Below are 26956 nucleotides of genomic sequence, written 5' to 3'. Positions count from 1 at the left end.
TGCTCTTTCATGTGTTACAGATTGCTAGGAAATTGGATAGGACCTCCTGAGAAATTGTATCTCACACCTTCCCCCAAGACAATTCTGTGACATATATTAGGAAAAAACCAGGGAAGGAATGATGGATAAAGGTTGAATTTACTCTAAGATGTGTGGTGTTCTCTATACACATGGGCCTTTGGGCATATCAGTGAATAGCAGTATCTTTTCTATGTCCTAGAAAACATCCTATGCCCTTGAAGGTCTCCCCTTCTACTCACTTTTACACACACACACACACACACACACACACACACACACACACACACACACACACACACACACACACACCCCCCTAAACACCTTTTTCTCTTTTTAACAGTCCAAGTGTCAAACACTAGAGAGATATGCGGTGATTCAGAGTTGAAATGGGAAGAAAATGATACCTGGAAAGAAAATATGGCTTCAGGTGGGTTGAAATCTCCCATTACCCCCAAGCCCCAGTGGATCTTCATAGGTAAATATCTCTTATTGTTGGGTCAGCCCAACTAACTCTTAGCTGATGTGTCTGTTTTCTAAGTGAGACAATAAGTTTTGCCTTTGTGATCTTCATTAGTTAAAGTATAATAAATAGGCCTGGCACAAAGTGAGCCAATATTAATTATTTGCCTTTTCATGAGAAAAGGCATAGCTGTCAAATATGGAACTTTTTCCCACTGGAAGAGAAAACAACTTCTGAGAGAAACATGTGTTTCATATTTAGTATTAATAAGTCATTTTCTCAAAAAATACATAATTTGAAAGTCATTCTTTCTTTTCCTGTGAGAACTGGAAACCTTTTTTTTTTTTTTTTTTTTTTGCTCTTGATGTGAACTGCAATAAAAGTTCTTGTAGGCAAAAGAATAGAAGCCAGGAGTGACTTTTATTTTGATACAGCATAATGGCTATCATTCCAGGGTATGTCTGGAAAATGCATTGCTGTTTTCTGCTGTTGAATATTGTTTTTCCTGTGAGTCTCCTGTCCAAGGATGATGTCATCCTCATGTCATCAGTATATCCAAAGTCTGTTTGGAAATCAAAACTACTGAAAAAATAGTAATTGATCAAATGAGTACAATGCAGTAGAGAAATAGCCCAAAGGTTCTGCTAATAACTATTGGATCTCTCAGTCTTTGCTGAGATTGGTTGTTTTGTTTCAGATTGTTAAAAGCCTTTTTGATGCTTGTGATGCTGTGTTTTGCATAGTATGACATGTTTGCCCTTCTCTTTTAAATGCATAGGTAATGACTAAATCCCATTTTACTGGATGGCCACTGAAGCATGATCACAAGACAGTCAGAATGGTGGATAAGTGCTCCTCAGGTAGGAAAAGAAAATGGTTGCCAATGTGAGTTATATTATGTTGTACTTAGACTTTTTATGTCTGATCTTGTTGTGTTTTCTGTCCAGATTAGCCTCTGTTATGACAAAAACCATGCCATATCATAAAGGGACCCTTATCTTTCACATTATCATTTTTTTAAATGCTGGCATCCTTATTTGAATTAGGATGGCCTTTCCCTGATTCACATGAGTCAACATTAGGGTTGCTACACTTTGAAGAACAAGATTTAACTGAATGGGGGTGCAGAAAGTGTTACAGGTAGAGATCGATTATTGGTTTTAATGTGACTGTGGCAGAATGAAACCATCACATACCCAGATACTAGGGAAATAAATAACTATGGGGCAAAATGAAAAGGTGCTTCATTTGGTTTGATGTCCATCTGGGATTTCTGACAACTCTAGGTAATAGGCTTAATTCATAGTAACCCAATGTCTTTTTTTCTCCCTCTTCATCCTTAAATTCTTTTCCCTATACTTTTAATGAAGATTGTTGTAGAGTCACCCATTGCTGAAAGCCTGCAGTGTTTGACCCTGAATGGGCATGTTCGGAAATGGAGGCATTCAGGTCTTTAACTTTAAAGCCTTCTTTAAGGTCTTCTTATGTGAGTAGGCTTAAGGGGCTCTAGGGTGAAGGGAAAGGTAGGTGTACAGTGGAGATGGTGCTTATCCTTGTGTAGCTATAAGGGTTAGCTAACTGGAACCCTGTTAGCCTTCCCAGGGCTTATATGCCAAGGTAATTTAGGCTTGTGACCTCTTAGAGCAACACTTGGCTTTTCAGCATGTGCTTCTTGAAAGTGGATCTTCCTTGTTTTTCTTCTTGGTAGGTGTGCTTTGTGTCTTGTGCACAAGAGGAATGCTTTAGTAGCCTTCCTCCAATGCCAGACTCCATTTAAACACTTTTTTTTCCCTTTTCTGTATGCTGATGATAGGAATGATATCACTCAAGATTTATTTCATAATTTGGAGCATTGATGAAATTTGGATCCATGCATATTATGTATGGGTTGTTTATCAGAGATTCAAAATGAATTGGGAACTAGCTCTAAGAAGGTTAGAGTTTTGTGAGTAGTTATCATGATAGCATAGCCTCATAGGTAACTTTTGGAGATGAATTAGGAAGGACTACTCATTTGTATCCATGTAAACTGAGGTCCAGAGACATTTAAATCCAGTTTTGTGTATTGCTTTTGTTAGAGATTTCAGGCAGCATATCCCAGGATGATTTGAGGCTGTTGTTGGGAGGTGAAAGTTACTCAGCTTTTGGCCCTGTGCCCTTGACGCTGCAGTATTCTACTGGTGTTGTTGCTTATGGGAAATCAGCACTGTGGTTCTGAGGCCTCATTGAAATGGAAACGCTTGAATTCTTTGTAGCTTCATCTGCTCAACTGAAGTCCAGGAACCATTACATGCAACTAAAGTGCGTACGTTTCCATTTCTGTTTAGTCAAATTATTATCCATTTATCCAATCACTGACCAAGTCCTGTTTATTCTAACTTGAAACATCTCTTGTATAGCCTCCCTTCTCTCTTCTGTCATTGCCACCACCATTGTGCAGGGTCTTACCACTTCATTCCTGGACTATTGCAATTGCAATAGCCTGCTAGTTGGCCACCTTGCCTCTTCTCTCTTCAGTACATGCTCCACTAAGCTGTCAAACTGATCTCTATGAAGCACAAGTCTGACCATGTCATTCCCCTATCCAATAAACTCCAATGACTTTCTATTATCTCAAGGATCAAATATAAAATCCTCTGGCTTTTAAGGCCTTTTTTTAACCTAGTCCCTTCCTACTTTTCTAGTCTTCTTATACCTTACTCCCCTCCATGCTTTCTATGCTTCTATGACCCTGGTTTTCTTTCTAAAATGATGAAGACGCTTCATCTCCTGAATGTGCATTTTCACTGGCTGTCCCTCATGCCTGGAATTCTGTCCCTCCCTGTCTATGCCATACAGCATCCCTGACTTTCTTCAAATCTAAGGTAAAGTATCACCTATTACAAAAAGCCTTTCTTGGTCCGCCTTAATGCTAGCTCCTTCCCTGTGAGATCATCTCCAATTTATCCTGTCTATATTTTGTTTGTACATAATCGTTTGTACATTGTCTTTCCTATCAGAATAAAATAATAATAATAGCTAGCATTTATATAGCTCTTTATTAATATTATTCTATTAGAATAAAATAATAATAGATAACATTTATATAACACTTTATAAATATTATCCTATTTTATCCCCACAACAACCCTGGGAGGAAGGTGCTATTATTATTTTAATTTTACAGATGAGGAAACTGAGGCAGACAGAGGTTAAATGGTTTGCCATGATCATACAGCTAGGAAGTGTCTGAGGCTGGATTTGAACTCCAGTCTTCCTGACTCCATGTCCAGCACTCTATACATTGCGCGCCTACAATGTGAGCTTCTTGAGATCAGGGACTTTTTTTGGAGTGGGGGAGGGAGGGTCTTTCTTTGTATGCCCAGTGTTTAGTAGACTGCCTGCCACACAGTAGACTCCTAATAAATGCTTGCTAACTTGACTGGTCTGGGAGAACTTAGACAATTCTACTGGTAGGGAAGGAGAACAAGTTTATGTCAATAAAGTATTTGCTTTCCACAGTGGTTAAATTTCTATACTCTTACTAAAGAAGAAACTACTCCATTTTGTTCCTTTTTGAGCAGGTCTGATTGTCAAGTCCTCACCTAATATATGTAATAATTATTATACAAATCACATTGCCTCTGTTTTTAAGGGAACAGGAATATGTGAGGCCTATTCCATAGGAGTTCTGACATGCTAAATTTCTATGTAAGCTCCTCATACCATTTCTTCTCTCTTTTGATTTGTCTTCTTCCAGTTGTGGGATGGAGAGTGTAAAGTGAAACGAGCTATGCTAGTATCACATTAATCTGACCCCTTTACAATTTGGAATTCTAGAAGTTTACCTTCATTTGACAGAAGGAGTATGTTAAACAAATGAATGGTATAAGCAAAATCATTAGGGAGTTAAAAGTACAGACATATAGTTTTCCTGTGTATGTACTTTGACAGCAAACATTTACATATTTACAATTGGTATTTTAATGACAAATACTTGCCATCAATTTCTTCCGATAGCTCCCCAAGAACTTCAACTAAGTTGGTACATTTTTGTTAACTTTGATCCAGGTAGGATTCTTAGACATAGGAATGGCCTTAAAGATCATCTGGCCCAATTCTTGAGTTCTATAGATGGGGAAACCTAGGCTAAGAGACTAAGTCTTGCCAAGGTCACATGATTCGAACCTACATCCTCAGACTTCAAATCTGGCACTTTTCCACAATACCATGCTGTCAATCCTACATCCTACTGGATTCAGTGGAAAGCAATAAGATTGTTTTTCATTCTACATAATTTAATGCAGGTTAGCCTTTATGCTTATTAGTCTGAATTAGTGATATTTTACTGAACATGCATTTTGAGATTTGTAACTTGACCTTATTGTGTGATTGTTATGTGCCCTCTCAAGGTGATATTGAAAAATTACCCTTTATTTTTTAAAGAGGGGAAACATGATATTCAGACTAAAATGAAGGCTCTTAGGTCTATCACTTCTTAAACAGCTTATAGAACTCTTACATCAGCATTAATACGAACATTTTGGCTACAGTTCAGCTGCTGGAGAGGGCTTTTCTTTAATTTTCATGCTAATACCGAATAATTTCACACCAAGAAAACAAGTTTTAAAGTAATCATGAGACCTTGTTGCAACTATTACAATAACAATGAAGACTGGGCCATGGATGGAATCAGTTTACCAAAAGAACTAAAAAACAAGAGAATAACAAAAAATCTAGGGCAGCTGAGGACTGAGGATAGCAATCCAGTGCTGTGCTAATCCTCTTTGGTTGGCACAGTCCCTGGGCAGCAGAGTTCACACAGCTGGAGAAAGGTTGCACCCTGTAGTTTCTTTTTCCACTTGGACAGAATTGGAGGTGTTGGGCCTATAATCTGACTCTACACAGAGCCAAGTTAGTGTTGTGCAGTATTTCCGTTCTGAGCACATCTGTCCTTATTTCCCCTTTACATTGCCTGCCCACTGAAAAGGAAAACAAAACAAAACAAAACAAAACAACAAACCCAACATAGAGGCTCTGTTTGGGTGGAGGAACTCTCTGGTATAATACCTCGGGGGCTTTCTAGGTTAAGTTAACAAATTGGAGCCTTTGATCAGATAGGGTAGGAGTGGGATGCAGCTGTTTGTTTGGTTCTTTCTTCCCCACCCCCTATCCTGTTCCTGATGGAATTATTGAGGGGGAGGAAAGGAAGAGGGGGCCCAATTCCTGAGACTGAAGTACAGGCGTTCACACTAGAGATCCTGGTTATGGGCAGCCTTGGAATATTTCCTCTTTCATTTAGGGAGGGGTTTGAGCATATTCTTGGGAGTGGGACAAGGACAAAATTCTCACTTTGGAAATGGGTTCACAGCAGGACTGTCATAACCTTGGTCTGTACTCCTTTGGGGCTGGAGTATGTGAAGGTGGAAGAAGGTTATGGGGGGGCAGCCTAGCTGAAATGGATGAAAACTCATGGGCTTTATTAGACCCCTCTTTGAAGTGACTCACCACCCAAGAAAGAAGAGACATACTGCTTTGGCATCTGTCCCTGTGGTCCCTGGGTGAAGGAAAAAAGAACTTTGAGGTGTGTGGGAGGAGAGAAAGTGAGTGAGGCAGCTTGATAATCTTTTAGACCATTCTTCCTCTCATTCTCCTCTGCAGGGAGGGTAAAGGAAGGAGTATATGGAGGGGGGAAGCTTCTTGCCAGAGTCTTTATGGAATAGAAAAAACAAACAAACAAATAAACCAGAGTTACTGTCTCTCCAACTCTAAGACTCTCTGATTCTGTGATTCTCTCTCTTTCTCCTACTCACACTACCATCTCCCTCCCCTTCTGTGGCAGGATGTAACTAGCCCATAAAGTTTGGCAGGAGTTAAGCATTTTAATACTTTTTTTGAAATGGTGACAACTGTTCATGGAACTGTGAATTTGCAGCTGGAATAAATGATAAATAAACTTTGATACTTTTGTACTCATCTGGATATGGTATACCATCAAAGTATCTTGGTACAGGGGAGAGAAAAAAAGGGCCAATCCTAGATGGCTGAAGAATGGAGGAATCAAATGATGATAAATAATGAGCCAATATTCCAGACTGGCAGGCACATGCCAGACTGCCAAGGTCTGGAAGTATGGTTTCAGACTTCCTTTATTATTTTAACTTCTTGAACAGACTAAGCCATTTGAAATGACAATAAATGCTTCTTGGTGGATAAGTTTATGACCTAGTTCTGATCAAGAGTGCTTATGGGATTGTTCTATGCAGGGAAGAGCAAAGTAGGTTGGACATCATTGGCCTGAAGTTCTGTGTCTGCCAGGGGCTTGGGGCTAATTAAACCCTGAGACATTAAGGAGACACTGTTTTATGGTGTGATTATTTTTTTCTTTTTGCAAAGAAGATTTCAAGAGGCTAATTCTCCTCGGAAGTCTGTCTGCAAAGGGGTGCTTTCCTGGCTGTGGCTTCGGCCTTCTGCAGAGGCCTATTTTCACTGTGGGAATGAGAGGCCATGCCAAGCTTACGGATGACCTTATGGTTCATGGGGCCACAAGAAGAAAAAAAATGACCCTGCATGGCCCCAGGAGGGGTGTGGGAAGGGGTGGGAAGACTAAACTATTAGGGCAGGGCTTTTAAACTTCTCTGCAGACTTTCTGGTCCCAGTGCATCTTGCCTCGACCCACCCAGCTGCCTTGGCTTCATGCCAGAGCTTCAGAAGACACCTGGAAGTTAGGTAGCAGAACCAAATAGGAATGTTACTAAGAGAATATTTCTCCTGCTCCTTCTCTCCCTTGTAAACTTGGCATTTGGCTTCTCTTTTCACTGGCATTTTCCTGTGAACTCCTATTATGCTTCCACTCTTCCTCTGTGCACACTGCTAATTCTAAACTCCAGTCCTTGTTCCACTGAAAGAGTGACTTTATTTCACTGGCTGTGATCTTACCCTAGAGGCCTATGAGAGATGAAATGAAAATTCATCTGAAGTTCAATGATGGTGGTGAACATGATTACTGTGGAGGCTGGAGGCTTGCTTCTATTTTCTTTCTGACCACAACTTTCTGAACTTTTTTTCTAGTTTTTTTTTTTTCATTTACAATGGAAGAACTTAAGAAAGAACTTTTAAGCAAGTCTTAGGAAGGAAAAATCACAGTATAAAGAATGGTTTGAAGATACAGTGCAGTGTCTGATGCCTGTAACAATGAAGGCTAAGAAAGATTAAGAAGCAAAATTAGTTGCAGTTGCATAAATTTGTATGAGGATTCTTCAAAAAATGTCATGATTATAATATCTGTTTCCACGTGACAAATTTACTTTAAGACACCATGACAATAGTGGATATAGACACACTGATGCTGGATTTGCTCAAAGACTTTGATGAATAAAAAGAATTGGATTGTAGCATTTTCTTTCTCTCTTCCATGTTTTGTCTTATACAATTCATACAGATATTAGTGTTACATGATTTCCTTTTTCAAGAAAAAAATATACCCTTATTCCAAGACTCTGTGGATTTCCCAATTCAATGTAATTATAAGGATCTATAGGTGTTTTAGAACTTCTGTGCCTAACTAATACAATTCAGCAGTGCTTCTCAGTTGAGTGATGGGTGTGGTGTAGAGAACTAAGGTTCAAATGCTGACTCAGCCACTTAATTGTTATAGGCCTCAGTTATCTCAACCTGTAAAAATGAGGGTCTGCACCAATTCTAAATCTCTGATTCAGAAGACCTACTTTTAGGTCTTTGCTCTACCACTTTCTAGAAATAGCTACTAGGCTTAACTCAACTTATTTTCCTCTCAAGTTATTATTTGTTTTAGCACTTTGGTTATTCCTTCTTTCTCCTTCTTTTAAATTTGTGTTCTATGTTCTCTCCCTTGGCTTCCCCCTTATTTTTTGGTTCATTCCCTCTCTACCACTGATGAGATGATCTTTGAATTACTTTACTGAGGATGACTCATAAGCAGGGAACAACATGTCGCCATTAAAGTTAATAGTGCTTCAGAGGGACTACATTTGTGGTAATAAAATTTGCAACTAGGCATGAGCAATTTCAATTTGCAATACAGTGTTTTAATTGTTCTGAGATGTCTATAAAAATATTGCACGGCAAATTAAAATATCTTATGAACTGCTGCAATTCTTCTCACCAAAAAAGATGCTTCCCAGAAAGAAAGTACTCTTCTTCAAGGGTAATACTGGCTGGCTCAGACATCTGCACTTAGAAACAATCAGACTGCCTTTAATGCATAGCACAGGGTCACATGCCCCTGAACCTTTGTTTTCCCCATTTTGATTGACAGAACATTTGGTCTAAGTATTTCAGCCACTCCATAAGTTGAACTGGGTAAATTTTTTAGCAGTTGATGGATGTCAGCCCAGGGCATTTTATCCTCAGAAATCTGAAGAAGGGGCTTCTTTGGCCTTTCCTTAACCCTTTTAATTGCAACCTGAAGAAAATGAAAGTAATTTGCATTATATAGATTCACATGGTTTTGAGAAGTGAGAGCATTGCACTGGAGCCTCCCACGTTTTCTTACATTCCAAAGATGAGAGAAAAAGCTCTTAGAAATTTCATTTTTGTCTGTGGTAACCTGGGCTACAGTAAAATGCTAATCATCTACCTTTGTTCCCACCAATCTGTGACTTCAACATTCACTTTCTCCCTCATCTTTCTTGGCATCTTTTTAAGTCTTCCATTTCTTTCCCTCCTTGTTAGTAGGCAAATATCAGTCATTTCTGTATTGTGTTGGAGTATTATCATCCACTTCTAGTTTTCTCCCTGCTGGACAGATCTTAAACCTTCTAAAACCTGTGCACATGGGGAAATCACGCTTTTTAAGTGCCTGTAGGTCAGGAGTATATCTCATATTACCCTTACAATATTCTGCATTACAGGCACCCTCATTAATATGGTTGACTGACATTCTGAGAAATCCCTCTGCTTCTTAGTCAAGACTTACACAGCCAGAGGGGGTGTAATCACAGAGCCATAGCTAGTGGTTTTGTCACTTTGGGCAAACAGCACAACATGGATCTTCAGATCCATTTTGTAATTATACTTACTGTGTAGAACAATGCATGTTATTTATAGAAGAAGTATTCAACTAATTCAGCTGAGCATAAAGGGAGATCCCAGGACACCGATCCAATGTGGTGTTGAGAGAAAGCCACATCCCAGTTGGGAGCAGGGCAGGCTCAAGCCAGGGAAAATCTCACCTGAAGTCCCTGGTAGGGAGAAGCCTGGTAGGGGCAGGAGAAGCTCATCATCTGGTTGCTTACTACTTTAACAAATCTGTCTGGATATTAACTTCAATTCAATTAGGTAAACATTTATTAAATGCCTACTCTCTATTAAATACAGCCCTAATTGCTGGGAATGTAAATAAGAAAAAGACATCTTCTCTGCCCTCAAGGAGCTTACAATCTAATGGGGGAAGACATCACAAAGAAAAAGAGGGAAATTGAAAAGGGAGTGGGGGAGGTGAACACCAAGAGGGTGTCAAGTCAAAGTCAAGCAGAACTGCTGGTAGAAAACAAGAGTTACTAGGAAGTCTGTGAGCCCTATATAAAGAAAGACTTTGGGAGGAGTTCAGTGCTCTGCCCTTCAGGCCTCCAATCAGAAGGGAAGAGGCAACTGAGGGCCAATTGAGAAGGTATAATCAAAATCTGACTCATTCTTCATTGTGAGGAGATTTCAGTTGATCAGTTTATCCTGCCCAGGGGGGAGAGGGCATGTTTTTTATGTTGCTGAAAGACTTTAAGTATTGCCCAGAGATATCAAATTTAAAAAATGGAACAGTCTTTTAAAATCGTTGTTTTGAATTTATATGCCTTCCAAATTTCAGCCACCTCATTTTAGTTATAGCTCTTTTTTTGTCATTGGAAATTTTGGATGTAGAATAAATAATGAATCTGAAAGGTAGTAGCAGCACTCTGAGGGCCCGTGGAGGAGGCTGCCACAAGAGGTAGGGGCTTCCCTATTCCTGGAGGATTTCCCATGGAGGCTCCAGGAACGATGGTTGTATATATTATATAGGGAATTTTTATTTAAAGATGAGTTAAGCCTGATAAGCGCTGAGGTCCTTTCCAACTCTGAGATTCTACAATTCTTTGATTATACCTAAAATAATTAATGAGTTTTTGGAAATGGACATTGGAGGGTCCCTTTACAAAATTCTGTTGAATATTTTTATTAAACAATTCAACACATTTATTAGTTGCTTATTCTTTTAATGCATTGTAATAGCTACTAGGGGAAATATAAAATGTAGAGAAAACATGATCACGTCTAGTTTGGTAGAGCTTGGTTGGTTGTTGTCCTTCCTTTTTAAAGAGGACCAAAATGACATCACTATGTTGGAGTCAAGGTATAGCGAGTCTGACTGTGGCTGATCAGACCAATATGAGCTCAGAAGGCTCTACCACAGGTTGGGCACAAATAATCCACATGAACATTTGGAGTGGAGATGTCTCTAAATCTGCACATCTCACATTTCTTTTGAGCTACTGCAATTCTGTTTTGCTCACAGAGTACAGTGCCTCATCTAATGTGGGCACACCATGCTGTGCAGTCCTTTCCAGTGTCTCCCATGTCATGACATTGATTCCAAAGTGCTTCAGAAAGACCTTGAGAATGTCCTTGTATCAATTCTTCTGACCTCTATGTGAGTGCTTGCCTTATGTGAATTCTCCATAAAATAGTCTTTTAGGCAAACATATGTTCGGCATTTGAACAACATGGCCAGCCCACACTCTCTGCAGCAGAGTTTGAATGTTTGGCAGGTTAGTTTGAGAAAGGACCTCAGTGTCTGGTACCTTATCTTGCCAGGTGATCATCAGAAATCTGCTCCATATGGACAAAATTCTGGTGCCATTTTCTATGTGAGGACACCATATCCCACTGGCATTCCTTTCCCTATCCAAACTGTTTCAGATCATGGCTTTGTGCTAATAAGCCTGTTTCCTTAACCTGCTTCCACAGTATTTGGTGGTTCTTAAGAGCTTCATGAAAATTCTCCTTGACATACCTGACTGCTGGTATTGGGTTAGACAGTTCCCTTCCACCTTGACCTAAACAGAGCCAGTAGAGGCCAGGCACAATTTCAGTAGAATTGTGTGGGTGGAAGCATAGATGAAATTTATAAAGTGTCAAGGAGGGCATAGGTGGGGAAGAAGTAAAGACATCCAGAGTAAACAACTTTTTAGAGAATATTGCCTATGAAGGGAAGATGAGAGATAATTGGGATGGTAGCTGGATTGGGTTGAAGGGACAAAAAAAAGTCTTTTTAGGGTTGGGAAGTGCTGAACAGAAAGGAAAGAGCCTGAGGATAGGGAGAAATCCGAGGATGCATGAGAAAAATGATTCCTGGAGCAAGATCCTGGAAGAGGGCAAGAAGAGATGGGTTCTACTTGAAGAAGGGTTAACCTTAGCGAGGTGTAGGTATACCTCTTCTTCTGGAAGACAGTGATATGGATAAGGAATTGATGATGATGCTAGGAAGTTATGAAGTATGCAAGAAGGGAGATGAGGGTGCTCCTATTTACTTGTCAGAAAAAAGGGAAGTTAAGCCATCTGTTACACCTGCCAAGGATAGACGGAAGGGGTACTTTGAGTGGAACTTAAAAAACGGAGGCAGAAGATTGGAATGGTCTCTTTAAGGAAGGAGGTAAGGAGTCAATAAGAGTAGAGTAAGGGAACTTTCTGGCAGTGGTGGTAGCCCAGCTAAATTTTTAGTGGATGAAATCCAGCTCCACTTCATGACTTTCTCCACTGAAGCTCAACGCCTAGCAGCAGGAATAGTTATAACATATACCCAGAAACGGTATAGTTTATTATTGGTGACATCTTAAATTTGAAGTGGGAATGTGTAATGAGATAGAGGCATCTCCAGGCATGCTGACTTATTCTATTCCATTTTGATCTGTCATCACTTGACATGATGAGGAGGCACAACCAACAAAAAGTTGGCTAATGTGGAGAAATGAAACCCTTTTATATATCTTTGGGTTTATTTATGTATTGGGGCCATCAAAGAATCACATAAATGAGGAAAATGTCCACTAATAAAAAAGCACATGATATGAATATTTTCTTACTAAAGAGAAGAATTTAATACCAGTTCCTGGCTGAGGCAGATTATCTTGGCAGCAGTGGAACAATAAAATGGTAGTCAGAAAGTGCTTTTTAAATACTAGTCTCAGGAATAGCCAGATTTTCCCTGACCCTGAATACCATTAGAGAAAGCGTGTTGTGTTATGTATGGAGTTGTGGTCTGTGCCTTAGCAGAATTGTGAATAAAGTTGCTAGTATTTACTTTGGAATTAGATTGCCTCCTGAATTTGGGGGAGACTAAGAGTTCAGTTATGACCATGGTGTAGTGGAAAGAGCACTGGATTGGGGGACCAGGAGCCTTGGAAATCTAGTCATAGCTTGACAATTAACTTATTTGTGCCATCAATCTATGAGATAATAGGCAAGACACTTAATCTTTCTAGGTCTTGTTTTTCTTTTTTTTTTTCTTTTCATCTGTCAAAGACAGATGCCAAACTAGATAGGATCATAGAACTTTAGAACTTAGTATCCTAGAATCATAGAATTGGAGCTGGAAGAAACCTTTGAGTTCAGCCCCTTCATTTTACAGATGAAAAAATTGAAGCCTAGAAGTATTAAGTGATTTTTGACTTGCCTCAAGTCATGAAGTCAACAAGTCCCTACCATGTACCAGGTAGTGTGTTAAGCACTGGGTCAAGTGGCATAGCTGTGATTCTGCTGACTCCAAATTGATCACTACACTACATTATACCACTTGAAGGAAACTTAAGAGCACAGGTGCCAATGTCAACAGCCTGCTTAATGTAAGAAAGCATTAAGCTAGAAAGCAAGAAGGAACAAAGCGTTGACCTTCCTCAGAACCTTCTTTGTACTAATACATTAATTTTGTTTTGCTAAATGCTCAAAGGAACAAAGTGCCCCCACTGAATTTGCTGGTCCACTTTCCCATCTTAGTAACCAGGCCTGAGAGGGAAAGGGTCTGTTAACTTCTGCAGGTAAATTAATTGCCTAAAGCAGGGATGGGGAACCTGCAGCATGGAGGCTACATGTGGCCCTCTAGGTCCTTAAGTGTGGCCCTTTGACCACACTTGAAGACCTAGAGGGCCACATGTGGCTTCTAGGCTGCAAGTTCCCCACCCCTTGTCTAGGGTGTTGAGTACTCAGAATCTTGTTGTTCAGCATTGATGATTTAGACTTAGACTTATAGTAAACTGCATCAACTTTATTCATGTTTCTCCCCACACGTTGACTATGTAATTTTATGGTCCATGGAAAATCACAGATTTCTGCACATCATTTTTTAAAAAAATTATCCCCTGGTATGCTAACATGAATGTTTGTCAGATAGCTTCTTTCCCTTGTTTGCGAGGACTGAATTGTGGTATTCCACCTCCCCCCACCCTTTAGCTGTTTCTTTCTTTCTGACTCCCCCAGTTTTACATTTAATTAAGAACACAAGAATCTTGCTCATTTTGGAATGGATCTATATGCTAGGGCAATCTGGAGAACAAAGACAGTTCTGTCTCTGAGTTTCCAAGGCTGAAGAGCAGCCTTGTAGCAATGGACATCAGGTTGGAACAGACTATTGGTCTCTACTTAGTTTCTAGGGGAAGTCATTGTTTATAAACTCATGAAATAGAGCTAAGTTTTTCATGCCAAGTTTGCCTTGATGTGCCCTCACTGCCCACTGCCCACTCCCATTCCTATTTAACATTATAACTCAACAGCTATAAAATAAGAGTGAGAGAATTTGGGGGGTAGAATTCCTTAAGACACACCCCAAGTCTCCCCACCCCCTACCCCCATCTGCAATTAATTGAAAGCTGCCACTGTTCTATTCAGGAAGGAAATAGAATGACACTGTTTATGTCCAGGCCATTATGTGAAGCTATTCTGTACCCAAGGGCCCGTTTCTCCTTGATAAGACCATCCTTTATTGCCTCTCAGAGCTGGGGTAGAGCAGCTTTAAGTCTAAAAATAGTTTACATCCACCAGATGCATTAACACAAGGTGAAAAAGGTATCTGCTAACAATAAACAGTGGAAAGAGTCTTCTCTAAAACCCTGGTTAATTTTTAATTAAAACACACCAAATAGAAAGATATGGGGTAGGGATTCTTAGCACTTGGGCTTTTATTGAGATTTATTTTTGGAGTAAGCCTTAAGGAAACTAACTCATCAGATTTCTGTGTAAAAGGCTCTTGTGCATAGATCAGCATTCCAAGTCCACCAACTTGAGTTCCTACCCTTCACCTCCCCATCTGCAACAGCTTCCTCTTTCCTTGACTCTAACTGGTTTATTATCCCTTGCATATGATTTCCTTGGTCTCACCTCTGTATTTTTGCTGAAGACAAAAATCAAAATATAATACTGTTCTCTCCACTCTTTACTAATGAGTGGTCTTCACCATCATCAGAATTCAGATTGAAAACTCATCTTCAGTTAAGGAAGCTTTTCATGATTGATACTCCCTAATATAGACCCTGGCAATTCCATAGTTCTTCCCTCTGTGGTTTTACCTGTTATTGTCTTGTGGGAGACATAATTGTGCTTTGCAGACTTTAAAGTGTCATGTAAATGTGAGCTCCAGGTATTGTTGAATGTATCATCACCACCATCATCATCATCATTGTTAGTGTTATCTTGGTTTCCTCATCTTTTTTTATTGGGTTCAGAGGCAAAATCTCAGGCAAATTACTATTTTGCCATTATTCTTTTATTTTGTTTTTTAACATTCTGCAAATTATTGCACAAGTGGTTAATGATAAATGGCTTTTTTTTGTAGTTGAATAAAAGTCCTGGGTTATAAACTCATCTTTTTTGGGCTTACTGAAAGAATCCTTAGAACAACTCTAGATGTAGGCAGGAAGACAAGGGGGATATGGACCTCATCCTATTTTCATACAATTTTGACTTCTAGTAGACCTAGTAAAGTCTCTATATTTTGAAAGTTTTTCATTACCCACAGCTTGGAAATGAATCCTTGGTATGGTAACATCTGTTGAAATTGCTATTTCTAAGTTTTTTTTTTATGCATCAGTGCTATAGCTGGGTGATTAATGCTACAGTTCTGGGATAGTTTAATGTTTGAGTTCCTAAGAATACTTTGAAGTGTGTATTTGTGGTATGGAGATTTGTCATCTCTCAGTTCATGAAAGATAGTGAACTTTCAATGTATAATTCTAGCTGTCAGGTCACTGTTTGCCAGGTATTCTGTAGTTGTTAAATTTTTGCAACCTAATATGATGTGTTTTGTAGTTTCTATCACTTTCTTGCATAATATTCTGCATTTATAATAATAAAAACTTGTTTTGTACATTAATGGGCTAGCTTTGTCCATATGTTTAGGGGATAACAAATTGAAGTTGTGTTTTCACACAATAGAAAAACCAGTGTTGTTAATCCTTCATTCACAAAAAGGATCAATGACATCAGATAGCTGATGTCTTGACGAGAATGACTTGGATATGAGTGAAGCAGAGCTACACAAAGTCAGCCTCATTCTTTCCTCCAGAGTCATCAAAGACCAGTGGCAAGTCAAGATGACTGGTGATGGCTCAGGATGCTATGGGTGACCTTGGTTTTTCTAAAATAAGGTCTTTCCCAGGTCTCAGTTTGTCCAGACAGTGCATTATGGCATAAGGAAAGAAGAGCTGGTAATCTCCACGCCCTCCCCCAAGCTGTGCAATTGTGACTGCCTTTGAGGAAGACTGTGTGAAAAGGGCTAGAACCTGGTTGTTACTGTCCCCTCTACCCTTAGGCAACATATACCTGCAGTGAAAATTGTGATCAGTGTATTGATCAGATATGAATTATGATGAAAGGCAAAAACTGCCTTGGAGTTAAGAACACTGAGGTCCTGCCTCTGCCACATAGAAAAACCTGTGAATATAACATCTCAGTGTGGAGTGGAATGTGGAATTCCTTTTCTCTGGACAGAACACCCCTGGGCTAACAGATTAGAGTCAGTGATGCTATGTTGGTGGCAAGACTGCCTTTCTGCACTGTTTATATCTTGAGATTAGGCTTGTTTCAAGATGACTCTCTCCCGTCACACTCCCTTCTCTGATAGCAATCATTAAGAGATTAGGTTTCTTGAAATATCAGCATTTGTTGGCCCTCTGGCTGAATCAAAGTACATAGCCTATGGAGGAATGGATGCTTGAATAGATTTTCCTCATGGATGAAATGCTGAGTTCTAAAGATGAACTCATAGAGTATATATAAAGATTTACTCATAGAGTAAAGCAATCTTTTACCTACTGAGAACTGACAGATGCTTTTGATTTTTTTTAATATTGTGGTCAAGGGCATTTGCAGATAAGTATATAAATAGAGGTCTGTACCACTAGGTATTTCTGTACTTTGTGTCTAACTCTTCTTGGTAACTATTGAGCAGTAGGGTCTATGTATCCTATAATCAATTCATTTGAAGATCTCAACTCTCTTTAGCAAAATTGGAGATTTTAATTTGGAGGATGGTACTAGGATTGCATGGTTCTTAGGAGACATTTTTGTGACATCCTTATCACTAGCACTCAGGTGCTATTGACACATCAATAGCATTTTGTAGTTTAGATATTGCTATGTTAACCTTGAGAAAAAGGGGAGCATGTTGTTCTGAATATGATGATTAATTCTCTGGGAGAATGGGTGAAACGAAGGGAGCAAATCCGCAGTTTAGGGCAAGAAATGTACATCAATCGTTCAATCAGTTAGCATTTTTAAGTACCTCCTATGTTCTAGAGACTGCGGCCCTGGAGATACAAGGAGAAAAAAATAAAACAATTCTTACTCTCAAGGAACTTGCGGTCTATCAGGGGAAGCAATATATACATATACACACATATATGTATACGTATATGCACACATAAATATATATTTGTATATTCAAGATAAATATATACAGAGTTTATAGAAATTCATTAAGAATTAGATAGGGAGGGAGGGAGGGCATTAGCAGTTGGGAGGAAGTAGGAAAAAGGCTTTATGTGGAAGTTAGTACTTGACCTGAGTCTTAAAAAAATGAGGGATCCAGTAAGCCATAGGTGAGGAGGGAATATATTCATGGAACGGAGGATGGCTAGTGCATTTCTTTGGAAATGAGAAACAACCTGCCATAAGTAAGGAACAGAGATAAGAACAGTTTGGCTGGACCATAGAGTTTAGGAAGGAAAGTAATGTGCTGGAAAGATAGTCTAGGACCATGTTGTAAATTTATATTTTGTTCTAGAGGCAATAGGGAAGAACTGTAGTTTATTGAGTTGGAGAGTAGTGTGGTCAGATCTATACTTAAGAAAAATAACTTTAGGAACTCTATATGGAGGTTGGATTGAAATGGGGAGAGATTTGAGACAAGGAGGCCAGTTATGAAGTCAGTGCAATATTTCAGGCAGTAAGGCTTTCAACTAACATGTTGCTGTTTGAGTAGAATAAAGGGGTCAGATGCAGGAGATTTTGTGTAGATAGAGTTGGCAAGATATGGCAACAGATTTTATGTTGGGTGAAAGAGAGTGAAGTGTTGAGGATTATACCAAAGTTATAAACTAGAGAAAGTGAAAGAAAGGTGGTACCCTTAATAGAAATGAGAACATTTGGTAGACAGGTGAGTTTTGGGGGAAAGATAACCAGTTTTGGTTTGGATATATTGAATTTGAGATGTCACTAGGACATCTGATTTGAAATGTCCAACTGGTATTTATCTAGTGCTACAGAACTGGAGCTCAGGAGACAGATTGGAGCTGACTCCATGGATCTGAGTCATTAGCATTTAAGTGGTAATTAAACACATAGGACTTCATGAACTCAGGAAGACATGGAGTATATAGAAAGAAGATTCCTCAGAATAGATCCAAAATCAGGAGAAATGACATGGTTAATGGGACAGCAAAAGAAACTGAGAAGAAAACATCAGGTAGGTGGGAGGACAACCAGGAGGATAGTGTCTTGAAAACCCAGAGAGGAAAAGATATCTAGGAACAGGGGGTGGTCATCAGTGTCAAATGCAGCAGAGAGCTCAAGGAGTTGAAGACAAAGGGATGACCTCCAGATCTGGCAATAAGGAAGATCATGGATACCTGGAGAGAGGCTTTTCAGTTGAGTGAAGAGGTTGAAAGCCAGATTGCAAAGGCTTTAGGAGTGGGGAGAAAAGAAGTAGGGATAGTAAGTGTAGACAGTTTTTTTGAAGCTTGACTGAGAATCAGAGAAGAAATATCTGACGATAGCTTGAGGGGATGATAGTGCCTAATGAAGGTCTTTTTGTTTGTTTATTTTTTTAAGGGTGTCAAGACTTCTGTACATTTGAAAGCAGTATGAAAGAAACCGTAGCAAGGGAGGGTTTCAGATTAGAGAAAGGGGGATTAATTGAGGTAGCAATATGCTATAGAAGACAGGAGGATCAAGGGCACATGTAGATGAGTTGGCCTTGGCCAGGTGTAATGACACCTACAGTTGGAAATAATGTCAAGAGTTTTTGAGATGAAGTGAAGACAAGCAAATAGCCTCAGTTTTTCAATAAAGTATCAGGTGAGTTCCTTACCTGAGAGGGTTGGGGGAGGGGGAAGTGTGGGTGGCTTGGAAACAAAAGGTTTGGAATAATTCCTGTGAGGAGTAGGATAGCAAATAGGGGGAAATACTGTATATCTTTTATTTGTAGTATTTTTTTATATAATATTTTATTTTTTATTCATAGTATCTTGAAGTGGACAAATACTGAAGAGGGTGGGAATTAGAATTAGCCTGGACTAGCTGAGGTAAAGTTTTTGTGTGAAAATAGAAACTTCTATTAGAATTCATTGTAAAATTGAGTTCTTTTTGTCTCATAGTAACAAAATGGTATACATACCTAAGGTATCATTTCTTCTTAATTATCTTCTTATCCTCCCCCTATTTTTCATCCTTCTTGCTTTTTTTCTGCTATCTCTCCTCCCTTTCTCTTTTCCTAAATTTCTCTTTTCTCCTTCCCCCATCTCTTTTAAAGAATTCAGGCTAGGAATATTGCAGGAGTCTATGAAGGAAGACGGTAAAGCTGATCACATTCTTTGCCAGTGAACTTTGCTATTGGACAGCAGAATATGCATAAAGAACGGAGAACAGAAGCTTTCTATCACACTTTGGTTTTGATATGAATGTAACACCTTCAGATTAATTTGCCCAAGTTATCATCAAATCTCAGCATCAGAGGAACTCTTAGAGTATTTAGGCATAATGTAGCCCCAACAATTTTGTATCATCTTCTGAATTAAATGGACGGTGAATTTGACTGTTCATATATAGTAGGTCCATAATAAATTGTTGTTGAAAGGATGGACTGCTTGCTAGTGGCAAGTGTCCTATAAAGTTTGATTGAAAAGGATGGGCAAGAAAAGGGCCCAGCAACTGCCCATCTCGGAATGAAAAGGGAATGTGGGGAAATGCCTTAGAATGAAATGCCCTACAAATGAAAGAGAATGCCATTCCTAGTTTTCACCAGAAAAGTTAATACTTGTTTGTTTTTAATAGTTTAAAATAAAAAAGCCTTCTGTGTACCTCTGGGCATTTCTCACAAACAAATAGGCCCCCAGGCACACTGCTTGAATCATAATCTGATATCTCTTCCTTGAGGATTACACCTATCTTGGGAGCTGCCATTATGAAAATAAGCAGTTACCTGCCACATAATCATTATACCCTAACTCAGTCTATCAGGCTAATGTGTATCTTCATAACCCATGCAAGTGAAACAGGGTCATAAATAGGTAGGGATGTAATATGGGAAAGTGTAGTTGCCTCTCCCTGAAATTTAAATAGAGTAAATAAATACCATACCCAGAGGGCAAAATTGATACTTAGTCGTGGTCATTAAATCTTTTCATTTTCTTGAAGTACCTTGGTAGACATGTGAAGAATGGTCTCTGGGTATAAATGGGGAACCCCTTTCTTAGTCTGAGTCTTTCTGCTTCAGTCTTTCTATCTGTTAAAAATAAAACAAAACTAAAATTCATTCCCAGCTGCTGCTGTGCTGTAAAGTTCTCTGAGAACTTTGTGGATTTTTTTTAAACACTTTTGTGATTGTGATAATTCAGAGATGGTGGAAGGAGGATGGCTCATACATAAATATTAATTCCCACACCAAGGATTTAGCTATTTGCAAAGCAAAATGCACTTCTTGATCCTTTTAAATGAGCCTGCACAGGTTTAGTTTTATAAATCACATTTCAATGCTGTGATTCTCTTCACCTCCCAGCATCTGTTAGATCACTTTTTTTTTTGATGGAGATTGCTGGCTAAAATAGTTGGGCAGGATGTTGTTGCTGTAGTTCAAGAGAAATATTAGCAGCCGGATCTTTGAAGTATCATTATGTCTAAGAGTTTATGTTTATTTTTATTCAGTGCTAACATGGATACTGCTGCATCATGGAGAGCAGATGGAGTTTGGGAACGAGACCAGGGAGTTGTAGGGTGTGAAAAGGGTCTAGTCAATATTTGACCTGATGAGGTAGCTGCCATTGTCCTAGAAGAGAAGGATCCTAGAGGTCACGTGGTCCAATTTTCTACATAAGCTTTTGGTGTTCTCTTTATCAGATGGCTATCTAGCCTCTGCTTGTGTATCTCCAGTGACGGTACACTCACCACCTTAAGAGATGACCACTTCGGAAACCTCCAATTACCAATAAGTTCTTCGTAAGTTAGCATTTTCTAACCTTATGTAGATTTTGGTGGCCTTTTTCTTTTTCTTGGCCCCATCATTCTCATGGACATTTGTTCCCCAAAGCAATATCTATCCATCTATCTATCTATCTATCTACACATATCTTCCTTCTTGTTGGATAATGCCACAAGGATGGGTAACTATGGTAAAAACCTAGGACAGCATATGGGCCTGGAAGAACACTACTCATGTGGCATTGCAAGGTGAGCACTTCTGTGTATGGGCGGATAGTTTCTGGTTTTCTCTATTTCATGAACTCTGTATGTTGATAATTCTGTGTAACTGTTCCATTCCCCTTTTAGTGTGTGTGTCTCTGGAAATATAGTCAGCTTTTGGGATTCAGGGGTAGGCACTACATAATCATCACTGGCTACAGAGCTGAATTTTGATAGCTCTTCTGCAAGCTGTGGCAGCATCTGGTGGTCCTTTCAGATCACAGACCTGATTTACTAATTTTTTAAACCCAATTTATACCACCTCTGTAGGATATACCTATGAGGGCAAGGGACAGTCAGTCATCAGTGATAGGGCTAACCTACAAAGTTCAGGCTAGAGTTGGGGTGGGGGAGGGAGAGAATGCCAAGGTGGAATTCCCTTTTGAACTGAATTGAATATTTGAATGAGAAAAGCACCACAACAATAGAATGCATATGATAAAAGTGAATACATGTGGTTTAGAGTTGAGAATATTGTAGGTTAATACTTCTATCTGTCCAGGACAGAAAGCAGAAAGAACCACAACTTAAAGTACCTCCAAGACAACTCTCTCTCTCTCTCTCTCTCTCTCTCTCTCTCTCTCTCTCTCTCTCTCTCTCTCCGTCTCTGTCTCTTTCTCCCTCTCTCTCTTACTCACACACACACCTCCCTCTCTTTCTATTTTAGTGCCTTCCATAGAAATGAAATCAATCCAGACAATTTTGATCATTTTAAATCATGGTAAGAAGTCAAATGCATAGCTAACGTAAGCTTTTGGATTATCTGTGGATGTCAGCAACCTCTTGCCTCAGTTAGTTGAGTAATTAAGATTTGGTTTGCTCTTTCAGGATTGAAGTACCATCTGGAAGTTGACTACCAATTGAGAATGAGGCATCTTGAACCTGAATTTCATAATCCTGAAAACAATTAAATTTAATGGGGAAAAGGAGGGGGGTCAGGATGGGAGGAGCAATTTGAGACTTAGAAAAGAAACAGGCACTTAAAGTTCTCTCCAACATCATTGGTATCTTTCAGATGAATCTTTGGTAGGGTCAAGGAATAATTTTCATTGGCGTTCTGACTTGCCTGGTAAATTAGGCAGACATGTCTGTGCAAAGTAAAGGTGTTAAGCGAAGAGGGTTGGGTCACCTGGAGCTGGATTGTAATTAAAAACAGAACAAACAAACAAAAAACTCTTTTCATCATGTTGAAAGCTTTTGCCTTACCAAAGGGAATGCAGTCCTGAAGCAGAGCAAAACCATCTGTAAAGTGAGAGGATTGGACTACATGGCCTCCAAAGGTCCTTCAGATTCTGTGATCATGGTAGTGCAGGTGAAGGTATCTGATGAACAAAGATCATAGTGACATTTTCTGAATAAAAAATGCTCAATAATATCCTTGCCAAAGCCTGATTTATATATGTGTAGATATGCTCTGTTTGTAGGTTTCAAATTAGAAGCATTGGTGTACCTCTGTGGCATTTGGCCAGTAACATTAAAATCATTTTAAATGTCATTAGCTATAGAGTATTGGCTACTCAAGCCTATAATGGATATTTTGAACTGAAACATAAAAGCACATATCATAATTAAAATATAGAACAGCATCTGAAAGTGCCTAAGGTTAGTGGTTGCTACATCTATATTATGAGTAAACAAAGTATTAGTCAAAATTACTTTCAGAGACCTTAATTATATCTGTTTTAATTTAATCTGCTTTAATGATACTTTTTATATGAATTTACTCCATGGTTAATCTACTGATTGCAATTTCCGCTCATTAGAAAGAATGTAGTAGAGGTGGGATAATTGGAAACTTCCTTATAGGAGCTTAGTTTGGTGGCCTTGGGTAGCCATGTTGTTCAGAATTCTTTACCATGTTTTATACTTCACATTTGAACACATGGTAGCCAGCGTAAACAAGAGAAGAAAAATCCTTAAGAGTTTTGGAACCAACTTTCAAGGAGTAAAATTTTAGAACAATCATCTAAATTCAATACATTTTGATGACTGATTTTTAGAATTTGGTTTTGTGGGACATGCAATGGTAGGTAGAAGAGAACTTAGGACATAGATATATAAAATAGGCAAGTATGGTAAGAGATGTCAAGAGATAATATATTTAAAATAGAGGAGATAAAATGAGAAATTTTGAAAGGACAAATGGCAAAGGCATTATTATAATCTATTCTTAAAAGACAAATAAGAATAATAAATATCACAACAAACCCGATAGGGACATATAAGGGGAAAAAACAGAAATGCAACCGCTAAATACAGAGATAAAATAATATTCAGATTAACTGACAAGGAAATTGAGTTCTAGGAACTCCCTCAGTCATATGCCCTCCAAATGGTCCTCTATTCTTTGCCTTAGGAACTCCAAGAAGTGAGAATCCATCAGCTCATGAGGTTGCCCAATCTACTTTTGGATGGAGGACTTCTTTGTTAGAAAGTTTTTCCTTGCATCAAGCGCACGCTTACACGCACACGCACACACACACACATACTTTAAAAATAGGTAATTTGTATATACACATACAGATATTTAATCATATTTATATACATGTATAATATATGTATATAATATATTGCATGATATATATACATCACACACACACACACACACACACACACATACACACACATATTTAAATGTCCTTCTCTTCCTTTCCAGTTGTACAGCATGGAATAAAGTAAGGTAGGTGGTATTTGGAGAAGGGAAGCAGTTCTAGAGATTGAAGTGGTTCAATGGATTTGGTCCTGCTTAGCATGATCTCAGCTAAGTCCTCATCTAGAACTGGAATGACTAGATGGAGGGTATTGCCTGATCCCTTTTCCCTTCTGCAGTCTCTATGATATTTGCTGAATGAGTAGAGCTTTACAGACTCTATCTCATATCTCCAAAATCACTAGAAACTCTTTGGCCCTGATTCCTGGGAGCTATGTTTTTATTTCTCACTCTTACTTTAGAATGTGAGTATCAGTGAACAGGTAAATATTATCTAAACATACACACATGATCACATCACAGAATCACAGAATTTCAGTGTTAGACAGGACCTTAGCAGCTGTCTGGTCTGCTGCGTAACTAAAGGGAATGCCATACTATAAAATACCTGACAAGTGGCCTTTCGGCCTCTTCTCGATGACCTGTAATGAAGAAGAACCTACTACTTTCTGAGACAGTTTATTCTTTTAGATAGCTATAATAATAATAATAATAATAATAACAATAGCTAGCATTTATATAGGACTCTGAGATTTGCAAAGTGCTTACCAAATACTATGTCATTTTGTTCTCACAATAACCCAGGGAGGTAGGTTCAGTCATTCCGGTTGTGTCCACTCTCTGTGACCCTATTTTGGGTCTTTCTTGCCAAAGATATTGGAATGGCTTGCCATTTCCTTCTCCAGTTTCATTTTATAGCTGAGGAAACTGAGGCAAGCAGAGTTAAGTGACTCGCCAGGGTCACACAGCTAGTAAGTATCTGAGGCCAAATTTGAACTAAGGAAGATGAGGCTTCCTGCTTCAGGCCCGAGTATTCTATCCACTGCACCACTGAACTACCTAGGTACTATTATTATCCTCGTTTTACAGATGGGTACTGCATCAGACAGAGGGTCAGTGATTTGCCCATGGTTACACAGCTAGTAAGTTTCTAAAGCTCAATATGAATTCAGACATTCCTAACTGCCAGTAAGTTACTCTGTCTACTGCTCCATCTAGCTGCCTCTGCTCATTAAGAAGTCTCCCTGAAATCAAGTCAACATTTACCTCTTTTCAAATTCTTGCTTTTGCTCTGGGTTCTACCCTCTGGGGTCAAACAGAACAATTCTCCCTCTTCCATGTGGTACCTCTTCAAATGCTAAAAGAGAGTTATCTTGTTCTCCTGGAGTCTTGTCAAGGCTAAACATCTCCAGTTCCTTCAACAGTTTTTCCTGTGAAATTAAGCTCAAAACCATTCTGGTTGCCCTCATATAAATACTCCCTAGCTTTTTAGTTTCCTTTTAAAATTATCTATACATAAATATGAATATGTTTAAAGTACCAAGAATTAAACTGATTTTTATTGCTTATCTATAATGGCCCATGGTGATTATGAGCAGGCTATAACACATTACAGAGGTGGAATTATATAGTCTAAAGGATGTCATCAGAGAAATGTATGACTGGGGACCTCGCACCCCCACATCTGGATCAGTAACTTAGAGCAAGAACAAATCAGTGCACAGCCTACACACTACATTGGTACCCATGGAATGTCAAGAAAACTTGAGAAAATCTCCCAGAATATTGGAGGGACCCTTGAACAGAATATGGGAAGATATGGATAAGGATCATATAGGAAAAGCAGGCATGGTTCATTTGTTTAGATGTATTGTAGAGGGAATGTACACAGTGATAAAGTCACACATCCTTTAGAGTATTAGAGACTATTTAAAACTGATTTTTTGCATGCATTGCCATCTTTCCTACCAACCTTTCATTGTCATCATGGAGCAGAAGCAGACCTTGTAGGACGAAGGGTCATTTCAAAATTATTTTTTTTATTTTTTGAGCTGCTATGGTTGAAAAAAAGTCACCAAATTGCCCAAGTATTGGTGAATGAACCTCTTCTTATTTAATTGGGTTGGTCTTTGATTAGTAGGCTAAGTCTTTCGTTGGACTGTAATTTAATTCTTTCTAAATTGGTAGAAGCTTCCAGAATTTGCACCCCAGTGGCTTAGTCTTTGATAACACACATTTTGATGAGCAATTGGCATTGGACTTTTGTAGAAACAATGAGTTGGGCCCAGAATGAGAAGTAGCTAGTGGCACAGTGGATTGAGTGCTGGACCCGGAGTCAGGAAGGCATAAGTTCAAATCCAACCTCAGATACTTGCTAGCTATGTCACCCTGGAAAAGTCATGTAACTTCCGTTTTCCTCAAGCATAAAATGGGGGTAATGACAATATTTATCTTACTGAGTTGTTGTGAGGATCAAATGAGATAATATTTATAAAAAGTGCTTAGCACAGTGCCTGACATACAGGTATTTAATAAATGATTATTCCTTTTCTTTCCCTAAAATTAAATAGGAACAACTGGATTGAGTTTGGAGAATTGCACAACACTTTTAGCAATCCTAAGCAGCTTTTTGACACAAAAGTCTATCTTAACTCTGATATTCTCCTGATGCTACATCTCTGTGAATTGTGGAACACTATGATCTCTGAAAAATAAAAATTGTGGGTGAGCCAAAGGGCAAAGGAGAGAATCCTTACAGTGAGTGTAAGAAGGCTTCAGTTTATTATTAATAATGACTTGTGCTTAAGAAGTGTAGTAAAGGATATTATTCAGGAAATGTGTGATTAGAAAAGAAGGAAGGCTGGTCATAGAGCAAGAGCAGGGGATGACAGATAGACAGCCCAAATACTTCATTGGCACCAGCACATTGTTAAAAGTTCTACAGGAAGGAAGACCTAAAATATATTGATAGTATCCTCAATGGATGACTTATGGAAGGACATAGAATAGAACCATGAAGCTGTTAATTTGCACAGCTGGATAAAGTATCTGTG

General features: G+C 38.9%; 1 long non-coding RNA gene across 4 annotated transcripts in view; it reads left to right on the top strand.

Annotated features, from left to right (window-relative positions):
• The window catches only part of LOC114030236, a 424548-nt gene that overhangs the window by 142524 nt on the left and 255068 nt on the right, over window positions 1-26956 (top strand). For 3 of the 4 annotated variants that reach the window (XR_003567597.1, XR_003567591.1, XR_003567582.1), the window contains exons 3-4: window positions 362-448; window positions 1260-1341. This is a non-coding gene — a long non-coding RNA (uncharacterized LOC114030236). The remainder of the gene's footprint in view (window positions 1-361; window positions 449-1259; window positions 1342-26956) is intronic. The other variant, XR_003567601.1, reaches the window with a different exon arrangement.

This window comes from Vombatus ursinus, unplaced genomic scaffold, assembly GCF_900497805.2.
Source record: "Vombatus ursinus unplaced genomic scaffold, bare-nosed wombat genome assembly UNPS02000577.1, whole genome shotgun sequence".
Lineage (NCBI taxonomy): Eukaryota > Metazoa > Chordata > Mammalia > Diprotodontia > Vombatidae > Vombatus > Vombatus ursinus.
Note: the sequence above shows the minus strand (reverse complement) of the source record. Positions and strands in the feature narration are given on the sequence as shown.